Raw genomic sequence first — 7,911 nt, forward strand, 5'->3', positions numbered from 1 at the left:
CATCCCTGTGTCGGCTCTACATAGGTGTCCGTGTGAGGCGGGATGGTATCTTTAAATGTTTAGACGGACTGAGTAGCATGGGTTCTTTTCAGTCAGTTGATTTATCCTTTGTATGTTGTTACTCTGGAGCTTGATTGGGCTAGGAGTTTTTCTCTATTCTAAATTAATGTATAATCATCGATATTCCTATTACGGAAGTTCTGATTTACCTCGTAGACCAATGGAGGACTTGATCCACCAGGTTTTGTTTTTATGCTATGTGTTTAAATATATTTCTATATTATATGTGATTGTTTTGTGCCCTCCTTCTGTATGTCTTCTCCCTATTGTGTCTTGTCCTATGTACCCCGGATCCCTTTGCACATTGTGTATACAATGCAATACATTGCTAGAATGGCAGATACAGGTATACACCCATCCGGCACAGGCTCCTTTTTACAGTTTGACTATGGCTGATTTAACTGTAGGTACATGGAATGTTGGGGAATTAATTCACCAATATAGAAGCAGAAAGTCCGCATGTATCTGAACAAAATGGCGATTGACATTGCACTCCTCCAGGAGATGCATTTGTTGACCCCCGAGATACTCAAATTAAACACACTCGGATGGGCAGTTATGGCACATGCCTCTTACTCCTCGAGGGCGCATGGGGTCACTGTCCTAATAAAACAACACATTCCGTTTATGGTACACCCTCAGATATAGATCCTGAAGGGAGATATGTTATAATAGACATTACAGTTTGAGCTACTAGGTATGTGGTGTGTAACATATATGCACCTACCACGTACTCACAGGATTTTTTCTTAAATATTTTAACCAAATTACCTAGCCATTCAAGCACTCCTTTAATTCTAGGAGGTGACTTTAATTTGGTAGCTTCCAACACAATGGACAGGAACACCCCTCATGCTTTGAGGACTAGGCTGCCCAGCCTGGGGATACCTGAATTGATGAAAGAACTGCAGGTAGTAGATGTACAGTATGGAGGGCTTGCCAGTGGAGGTTCCCTTCACATCTGGCTAATTCAATTAAATTCAGAAATATGCTGGAAGCCGCGTGGATAAACTACAAACATAATAATGCAGAATGTGAACTTAATGACCCTGTGTTGTTCTGGCAGGCAGCTAAACCAGTAATTATGGGAGTGATTTTTTCCTACTGTAAATCGTTGCATAAACAAAATAATTCTGAATATTTGGAAGTCCAATCAAAACTTACGGATGCATATCAGGCATTTACATCGTGCCCTAACCCATCCTCAAGACAAAACTACTATTATCATAAGACGCTGTTCGATAATATTCTGTCCAAAATGGAAAATAAGTATACTTTCCATAAAGAAACAGCGTTTTATAGAATTGGTAATAAGTCAAGAAGACTTCTATCCCATTTACTTAGAGGTAGGCACCCAGCAACCGTGATACCACTACTAAGGACACCACAGGGAACCCAAGTTAGATCAAATGTGCAAATTACCGACCTGCGCAAATCATTTTATTCTAAATTATATTCTAATCAAACGATAGACGAATCTAAAAAACAACAGTTCTGGTCCAACCTAACTCTGCCCCAAATGTCAGAATCCCAGGTCGCCTTGTTAGCAAGGCCAGTAATGGCTGAAGAGGTACAACTAGCCATTGGTGATCTTAAGAGCTGCAAAGCATCCGGCCCTGACGGACTCCAATGAGTTCTATAAGATTTTGTCCCCCAGAATTGCACACTCACTTAACGTCATCTTGACGGGAACACCACTACCCCCTCATTTTAACTCAGCACTTATTAAAGTACTTCCTAAACCAGGGAGAAACCCTGAGCTACCAGAAACTTCAGCCCAATTTCGCTACTGAATGCGGACTATAAATTGCTCATCCTTTACTGGTATCACGGTTGACAAGACTAAATGTAAAATAGCTCTATTTGCGGACAATATGCTATTGTTCGTATCCAATCCTTTAATTTCAGTACCCCTATAGTGACTACAATAGAGGGGTTTGGATCCTTTGCTGGATATAGAGTCAATTATGCTAAGTCAGAAATACTCCCGCTTAGTGGAGGGACTAGAGAGTTCGGCCCCCACCCAGTCTTATCTCATTTTCCTATTGTGACGACAGCATTAAAATACCTGGGGATACGCATCCCAACTAAGTTGGCAATGCTCTAAGAACGGTATGTGAGTCCAGTGGTGACTTCCGTTTTACTAATTCTCTTGAATTGGAAAGACTACCCCCTAACTCTGATGGGTAGAGTCAGAGATGCCGATTTCCATTTTTTTCTGGTGGGTGCTCCCACAGACCAGCTGTCCACCATGATCTTAAGGATAATATATTACGAACGCCATGCTACTTTACCAGATGTCAAAAAGGGGATACGGTCATTAGGTCTGCAACAACTAGGTCGACAAGCATTGGGTCTACACTACTAGGTCGACAGGCAGCAGGGTCAACATGGGTTTAGGTCGACATGGGTCAAGGTCGACATGTGTCTAGGTCAACGGATCATTAGGTCGACACAAGCATTAGGTCAACATGGGCAAGGTCGACAGTCAAAAGGTCGACGGTGTTTTTCCACTGTTTCTTGAGACGACATGTGCCGACAGGCGGTATTTCATGTCCTACCATCCACTGGGGCGTGGTGGGAGAATATAATAGTGTGCCAAGCACAGCGAGGCACCGTGCCTGAAGCATAGCAAGCGAAGCGAGCAATGAGAGGGGATGCGGTGCACTTCAAACTGTGTCCACGTTGACTGTGTCAAGATTCTGGTAAAAAAACAGTGAAAACCCCCATGTCGACCTTTTGACTGTCGACCTTGCCCATGTCGACCTTATACATGTGTCCTGTCGACCTAGACACATGTCAACCTTGACCCATGTCGACCTAGACCCATGTCGACCTTGCTGCCTGTCAACCTAGTGGTGTCGACCCAATGCTTGTCGACCTAGTTGTTGTAGACCTAACAGCCCACACCCTCGAAAAGGGTGTGGAGAGATTCCACAAGAAGTGGGGAATATATCTTGAATCCCTTGATAGCACTACGAATGAACATATTTACAAACTATTTGAAAACACGAATTGGTCCTTATTGAGACAGACTGCTGATAACCGCTAAACTCGGTAACTATTTTCCATAGTATAACAATATATAAGGCTTGATAATATCTCATGTATCAAGTTATCTATTCATGTGTCTTTAATGTAGGATTTCCCTGTAATACCTCAGGCCGGAAGGTTCCAATATGCCAACAAGATTTTTTTGTCTTTACCCTGTTTTGTCTTGTCTTGTCTTGTTGTTTTTTGTTATACCCATTCTGAGTAGTTCTCTCATAATTACTAATACTTCTGTTTGGAACTTATTTTGGCTTGCTAATTGGATAATACGGATAATTTAAGTCAAGGTGCCCCTATTTCATCATCTATACACACGTTATAGTATATGGATATAAGTGGAAACTGTCTATGTTATTGCAAACCGAAATATACAAATACTATATAAGTATTACTTTTTATCATTCTACTTTACCTAGTACATGATTGTGAAAATTAATGAAAACAGTTTTTAATAAAAATAAACCCACTTTCTCCCCCCGGTGCCGACTGATGCATTATTGGAGGCTCCCCCTCCCCGGGTACTCTTTGTGGAGCCCAGCAGCTCCCCTTTCCTCCCCCGGAGCCGGCTTCCGCGCTATTGGAGGCTCCCCCTCCCCAGGCTGTCTTCGTGGAACCCAGCGGATACCACTTCTTCCCACGGTGTCGGCTCCAGCACGGATTGAGAGACCCAGCAAGGGGGGGTGGGGGGGGGGGGGTTGAATTGGCAGCTTCCCCTTCCTCTGGTGCTGATGATGAGAGCAACAGCCAGCAGGAGGTTTGGCAGCTCCATCCCCTGGCTCCTTCCCCAGCACTGATCAAGAGACACAGCAGAGGGTTTAGCAGCTCCCACACCTGGTGCCATCCCCAACGCTGATCCTATCCTGAGACCCATCAGGGGAGCATCTTTGCGGCCCCGCTTTCCACGGCGGGAGCACTCATCATGAGTCAGAGCTGAGGTGCTGCAATGTGCATGGGCAGACAAGCAATCCCAAAATCATTGCTGGAATCTACCCAACCACCCCCTGTCCCCAGCCCAGTGCCCCATCTAGCCAACCATTCCCTGTACTCAGCCCAGTGCCCACCCATCTAACTTGACATCCCCCAGCCCAGTGCCTCTATCTAACCAACCATCCCACAGTTATAGTGCTACTCACAGAGGGTCCCCCTTTTCCAGCTAGCGATTACCCCTCCCACCCACTTCCACTGACCCACTTCCTATCCAGCTCAGTGTTTTACAAATATATTACCCCCATCTCCCCATCCAGTACAGTAAATATAGCTGCACATAGTTTAACATGGAGAAGGAAGATTATCGGGGGTTTGGATTTGCTTACATCAGACAGTTAAATGCGAGATAAGCAGGCCTTTTTTCAGCAATCACGGCAGCAAAATTACATAGATCTGCATTTATTTTTGCGAATGTACTGTATTTATTTTTCACCCAATGGGCGAGATGTACTAAGCATGAAAAGTGATAAAATGGAGAATGAAAAACCACCAGCCAATCAGCTACTACATGACATTTTTTCAAACACCGCCTGTCAGATGACAGGTAGGAGCTGATTGGCTGGCTGTTTATCACTCTCCATTTTATCACTTTTAAAGCTTAGTACATCTGGCCCATTGTCTGATACAAAAAAATTGTGATAAAAGTCCTGTTTTTCGCAAATGCAACATATTTGGGCTAATTGGATTGCCTCCAAACTCAGCCCTGCAAAGTACAGCTACTAGTGTTGTAGATAAATCAGTATTAAATAGCTTTTGCAGTTGAGAGAGAGAGAGAGAGAGAGAGAGAGAGAGAGAGAGAGAGGTACATTCCTGGCTGTTTACATTAATCCTCTAGGTGAGAGGTTATCATTCACCGCTGTATTAGGGGAAGGTGCCAGCAAAACACATTCCTGCTCCTACGTTAGGCTGCATTATCTTTCCTATATAATATACCTCCCATTTGTGTCATTTTGATACAATGCATATTTTTTTATCTCCATCTCTTATCTCTTATCCAGTTTACATCATACTTGCCGACATTTGGTTTCTCCTCTCTCCCGGAGAGGAGACTATCAGCAGTGCTTCTGGGGCTGGGGGCCTGTGCCTGACATTATCAAGCCCCACCCCCACCCTTAGGAATGTCGCTATGTGGATGGGCAGGGCTAAAAATGGCACAATTTGCATATTTGAGCCCCTCCCCCTCCTAGCACACACGCGAATACCGGTATTTAACCGGCTGGGTAAGAGGATGGCGAGGAGAATGCAGGGGCCACAGGGGGTTGCCCACCCTTTCCGGCAGGGTAGGCAAGTAAGGTATACATAAACTACAAAATTATCAATTCCAGTAGAGACAGAATGTGCTGTTCCGGACATTCTCCAAGGTGTGTTTTCATCTGATGTTGTACTCATACCATACCTACCAACTTACAACTAACAATTAAAAGAGGGATTTTGGGGCTGCTGTAGATGCTGTAGGCATGCGCACAATGTCTATTCCTGGGTGACAAAGGAGACTTCCAACTGCCCCCTGCTGTGGGACACTGCCGGCCCTGGGCAGGATGCGAGTACATAACAAAAAACGAGGACGGTCCCGCAAAAAGCAAGACAGTTGGGAGGTATGGCCATACCCAGTGCCAGTTATTATAGCTGGGGTCCTCTGCTGTACCTGCTGCTGTGTATTATCCTGTACACTACAACCTCTCAGCTGGAGTCTCCTGCATTACAGTTACAGCTGCAGCATTTTCTCTCAGCAATTATCACAACAGAGACTGTCAATTTCAACATTATACTGGGTACTCTCTGCAGTTTTCCCAGCAGTCAGTGACTGTAATACTGTGCACTTACCAGTTCTTTATCTCTGCGTGTTCCAGTATCAATAGTCTGTTCAGTCTTGAAAAAATAATAGATGACCAATACTTTACTGTTTCATACCACCTATCTGTCCCCACTTTTGGGATCGCTGTCCCACTTGTGGGCAGCAGTGTCCCAGGATGGGAGTGAAGGGGGCAGTGGTGGGCAGTTGGGAGATCCCCTGTCAATCACCACTCTGCTTAGCTGAACAGCGGAGAATAGATGATTTGCACCTGCGCACAGCATCTATTCACTGGAAACAGAAGGACTGGGGACATGCCAGCAGCTCAAAGAGCCCCCAAGTAACAAAAATATTGGTGTGGTATTGATAGTGGCATTCATGTGAAGCCACGCCCACTTTTTGAGAAGATCACACCCTTTTTCAGGAGTGCGCTGCCATTTTCAAAATTTGGAGGTATGCTATTCTTTACTATCATGCGGGAGCGGCATGCTGGGACCTGTAGTTCCACAGGTAAAATAAAACCCCCCTGATCTCCTTTGAACCGGGCCTTCAATCTGATACCAGGCTGGTCCATATGGGTCAATCGGTTCCAGAGCTATTGCGAATAAACTGATTTTTTTATTTCTGAAATGTAATTTCATGGCTGTTCATGTTCTCTGAAGGCAGATATCTGGAACCAAATGGTCCAGTTTCACGGGACCAAAATCATTCGAAGCCCACTCAAAAGTTCTTCAATATGATACTGGTCTCATGTAACTTTGGATTAATCCGTGTGGCATTATGTGAATTTTGGCTCAATCCGTGTAGCATTATGTGAATTTTGAAGCAGCAACTATGGAAGCACATGAATCCGCACCAATTGTAGGAGTGTATCTAAAGCTTTAGGTAACTCTGTACATATGAAGGGAAGCCTTGTGTCTGACTGATCTCTTGCAGCAAACAATTGCAGATTTTGAATACTTGCCTACCCTCCTGGAATGTTCCACCTTTTGGGCCGTAATGGTTGACAAATCCCCTGCGTCCGCCCTGACGCTGCCCGCATCCCTCTCACCTTTGGCTGGTGATGACATGATTCACACTGAATTGCATCATTGTAGCCCCACCCCACCTCTGCTATACACCACCTGTTTGTACAGTGCTGTATGGTGGGGTGCGTTGTTACGATGGCATGTTCACATGGCCATTCCCCTGATCCGCTCATCTACCAGCCTACCAAGCCCCCGCTGCACCACCTGGGCGGGAGGGGAAGCAAAATATGGGATAATGGTTGCAGCACACAAATAAATGGGTGGCACAGGTTTACTTTTGCAGATGCAAAAACATTGCCCCATTAGCCCCAAGTATTCTCAAGTAGGAGCCAGTAAACCAGGATTCTGTCGCCATCTCCAAAAACAGCCACTTTGCATGCGACTCTGTATAACATACTTACCTATGAGAGGTAGACTCTGATGTCACCGAAAAATCGGGTCTCCCTCAACTTCCCGGGAGTGAAGGCAGGTCTGGCTGGACATCTGAAAATAACTGTTGGACATAAAGAGTAGCACTTGGGAAATGGGACAGCACGACAGTAAATACATAACTAACGTATAACCAGACAGAACACGCCTGAGGTTGCAATTAATAATTATCTTCATGAATAATTCCATCTATAATGTGTATGAAGGATTATACTTCTCACTGTTATTTATATATGCATTTACTAATCACGTGGTAATGCCATGCTAGTGCTGATAGTGTATAAAATGATACTGCAATTATGAGTTGTCAGCTGTTGACAATTCTGGTGTAAAAATTCCTGTGGAATGGAGTCTGTTTCTAAACTTACTGTCAGAATTATGTCTACAATGAGGTATACTGAGGTCACCAGGGCCGCCGATAGGGGGTACTGCGGGAACAGTTGTCCTGGGCCCCAGCCTCTGGAAGGGCCCAGGCAGCTCATTTTGCACAACGCACCCCCCCCCCCCCCCTCGACTGCCTCCGCTGTGCTATCTGTGCTGCGCTCGGTGCACTGAACTAAGCAC

Source organism: Crinia signifera, chromosome 3 (assembly GCF_055691185.1).
Source record: "Crinia signifera chromosome 3, ASM5569118v1, whole genome shotgun sequence".
Taxonomy (NCBI): Eukaryota; Metazoa; Chordata; class Amphibia; order Anura; family Myobatrachidae; genus Crinia; species Crinia signifera.